Source organism: Oryza sativa, chromosome 5, assembly GCF_034140825.1.
Source record: "Oryza sativa Japonica Group chromosome 5, ASM3414082v1".
Classification (NCBI taxonomy): domain Eukaryota; kingdom Viridiplantae; phylum Streptophyta; class Magnoliopsida; order Poales; family Poaceae; genus Oryza; species Oryza sativa.
Window position 1 is genome coordinate 9,327,744 of NC_089039.1, and position 4,120 is coordinate 9,331,863.

At 34.8% G+C, this 4,120-nt stretch overlaps 1 long non-coding RNA gene across 1 annotated transcript; it reads left to right on the top strand.

Annotated features, from left to right (window-relative positions):
* Positions 1-1,165: 1,165 nt before the first annotated feature.
* Positions 1,166-2,162, top strand: LOC107277223 (uncharacterized). Its single transcript, XR_001545961.3, has 2 exons — positions 1,166-1,553; positions 1,722-2,162. It is a non-coding gene; the product is annotated as an uncharacterized lncRNA (long non-coding RNA).
* Positions 2,163-4,120: the final 1,958 nt, after the last annotated feature.

Genomic DNA, 4,120 nt, shown 5'->3' on the forward strand with positions numbered 1-4,120 from the left:
TATCGGGACAAGACATAATTAATAGCAAAAATATCATCTCACTCATCTCAGCATTTTCCTTTGAGCTCATTTTTAGGATAGAATTTGTGTTTTGCCGCTTATTGCCGAATTTGTCCGTGACTCAAGGACACGACAACTAGAGTAGTAATCAATATATTAGATGTGGTGTGTTGGTTAGCGGTTATCTTCGTTTGTTGTGTGCTCTATGGAAATTGAGGTAGGTGGCAAGTGGTGATAGCCCTGTTCGTCCTTTACATCCTTCTATGTTTGGGTACATAATAGAGCTCAAGGCCGAAGTCAGCCTGCCAGACTAGGGGAGGGCTGTTGCCCGAAGTATTAGATAGAGTTTTACCTTTAACATAAGCTAGCTAGTTTGATTCATAGGAATCTCTATAGCCAAACCTATCATCAGTTGTTGTCCTTGGATAGAATCCCATTCGTAGATAGTACACACATGTTCCTCATGTCCGATACACTTGGAATACTTCAAGGGAAGTGCTACAGCGGTATCTGCACGGATTTATCGTGTAGCAAATACCAACAATATTGACTAAACACGATAAATATAAAAGTGCTTATGAAGCCATAACTATTCTTTTTATCTTTGTCTACTAGCTAGTTTACTTGTTAATATGATTCTTCCGTGTCACACTACCCAATTATTATTAAAATTATCATTTACCTCTGTTAGACTATGACATAACTATAGTATGATTATGAATATATCAACCCATAATGTACACCACCATCATCCATGCAAAAAAAAAACAAATAATGATACCTATGGAATACTCCCGGGTGAACTAATATAAAAGTATACATGCGCTTGTGTATTTAATTGTGACCGTATCAAATACCAACCACAATTAAACAGTAAAACAACAGCAAAAGAAAAACATAGATTGGACTTGTCAACCGCATAACATTATCAGTTGACTCACGGCTGCAACGGATTATGATTTATTCTTCGAGAAGGCCGCATAGCTCGTTTGATTCTTAGCCATCCGGATGAATAGGAAATGAATATATAAACACAGTTGCGTTGCCCTTATCTAGATAAGTTTCATACACTCAATGTGCATGCAAGTGTAACATGCATCACTCCTGCATGGCTCTGCCTATAAATAGTATCAGCCTATGCCTGATTTAATACAACTTGTTTGATCTTTAACCACCTGAATGAATAGGAAATGGATGTATAAATACAGTTGCGCTACCCCTAATCTGCATAAGCTTCATGCACTCGATGTGAGTGCATGCGCGTGTAAAATGCATCACTCCTGCATGCCTCTGCCTATAAATAGTATCAGCTTATTCTCGATTTGATACAACATTTTTCTTTGTGAGAGGTGAGCAGAACAAACAGAGGAGTGTATTCGTTGCGGTCTCAGTCCAGACTTTCAGAGGGGTGTATTCCTTGCGGTCTCAATCTAGACTTCAGAGGGGTGTATTCCTCAGTCTCAGTCCAGACTTCAGATTTATGGATGGCAGAAATGTTACTGCTTGTTTCCTCGTATTACTTGTGTTTCTTGGGAACTCGAATATTGCAGCAGGTTAGTTTCCCTCTCCTCATCTCTTCAACTGACTATTGACAAACAAAATTTGTATGTTTTAAATTTCACCAGTTTCTTTTTTTCTAAAAAAAATAATATTCATTTCTTCAAATACTGATAATTAATTGGTAATTAACCGGTTGATATGTGCGTGTAAATATCTTGCAGCTGAATGCTGGGAAACTACTTCGAGTAGTCCGATCTGCGTAGGCTTTCTGTGCAAGGGGACGTGTTGGATTGGTGCAAAAATCTGGAAAGCCAAGGTCAAGGTTCACAAGTGTATGGGATCAACACTGAGCAGCAGCTGTTACTGTTACTATTGTGACAATAAGCCCTGAAGATAGATTATTGCCTGCAACTATTGAAAGGAAATCAAAGATTTATTCGTTGCTTTTTTAGCTAAGGAAAGAATAACTAAAACCTGGAATTTAGTAAGATAATTAGTTTTCTAGTTTATGAAATTGTTCTTCTTAATTTTCCTAGATTTTATTAGTAGTAATATTTAGTCACTTACTTCAATTAATGGTGTTTATTGTATTTATGTATCCTCCTGTATTTTTGAAGCTTGCACTTACTATGGTGAAATGATGGATTTTACAGGCGTAAAAATTGGCTATATTTATTTAGAGTAGTATGAACATCTACGGCGGCATCCTATTCATGATACTGAAAATTTTATGTCTTGGTTCAATTAGATCAACATTCTGGAATTCTATACGACGCGGGAAATGTGTTAATCGGCCTGACTAGGTTGTACTTCTGCAGAAGCGATAGAATAACTATATTTCATTTAAATGAAACTTTTCGTATGAATTACAACCTTAAACGTTATATTGAAGGACTCAAATTTGCTGCACGCTTAAAAAAATATGAATTTTCTTATTAAATTTCCTTTTATCACTTGTTTAAGGCTACTTTTTGAAATGCATATTTCTTAAAATATTAAATTTATCCTTACAATTAAGTAGATAATTAGTGCAAAAATCTAGTCAGTAATCTAAATCAAATAGGACCAATCACTCATCCAAAAATTTACTCAACTTATTTTTAGATACAAAATCTCGTAAAATACGTGATACATATTTGATGCGATTTGCACCCCTGAATAAAGATTTTTTTTTCTTTTTAAAATAAACAATGCAGGGTAAGCCTCCGCACCCCTGAAAAAAAGATAGTGACTTATTTGAGAAATCCTTTGTAGTTCTATAGTTTATATCCACTAAGTATATAGGAAATGCTATTTCTCTCATCTGTTATTAATCCACACCATCTCAATTATTTCCAGCACTGGATAATAAATTTATGGTCCAAATAACCCCTCATCTTTTCTTCTCTCACAAAGTCACATCACCTTAGTTTTTGCCTTAATCAAAGATGCAAATTATACAAAGTATCATTTTCTATCTCATTAAGCCACATCATCTATCCCTTAGATGATTAGTTTATGATCCAAATTATGTCTCTTCATTTTCTTTTCTCAAGAAGCCACATCATCTTAGATTTTTTCTTTGGAATTTGGATAATCAATCTGTATATGATCAAAATTGTCATAAAGCACATCATCTCGATTTCTCAGCTGTTTATAGCTTTTTTTATGATAGATCGAAGATGCGAACTATACAAAGTACATAAAGTTTTGTCGTTTAGCTAGCAACAAATTCATCTAACAAATTATGTATACTATTATTATGAAATATTTCAGCAGCAACGCGCTAGGTTTCATCTAGTGTAATTATAATTATAAGGTGAGTGATTAAATTGCACCACCTTATTAGTGTGGAGCCACAAATTTATTTAACAACAAAAGGAATTCAGTACCAATGATAAATTTCAGAACAACCAGCAGTCCTGTTCTTCCGGCGAGAAGATGTGTCATGCAGAGCAAGATCAAGGTTTCCTTGCTAAGCATGATCGCCTGCTGGCAACCAGCGGGATTCAGTCTTGGTTAGTTACCGTTTACCTCATCTTCATCACCATGCATGAACAATTGAGGAACCTCTGCTTTTTGCTAGCCCATTCTTTGGCTAGGTCTTTCTGCTCTATATTAATTTCGAACAGAAAATAATGGCCCTAACAGAATTCGGTTATGATATATTATTGAAGGAATATAAGCTTTTAAAGGGAGGAGATGAACTAATGCAAACAGTACATGTGATTGATTAATTTTCTGTCATTTAAGTTAACTCGTTAATCATCTAGTACCCTATAACTAGTAATATGCATGTGCTAACGCTACGATAATATTTAATAATTCAAATCAAATAATATAAAAAGATATATGTTTGAGATTGAGATATATACTGAATATTGATTGAAAAAAAAGAAACAATATAATATAGAGTTATTATACATTGTTAATTACATAGCAACTTTTTTGTCTTTCAAAACCCAAGCTGGACTTCTCATGGAATGTGTGTTTGGCACTTAGTAATTTTATTCATTGCAATGGGGACACATCAACACCTCAACAAGTCTACAATGGGCTCAGTTGCTCAGAACTGATCATCGAACATAACTTCCTAAAACCATTGTATTGGCACTTAGTCCTCTCGGTCATGGAGTATATT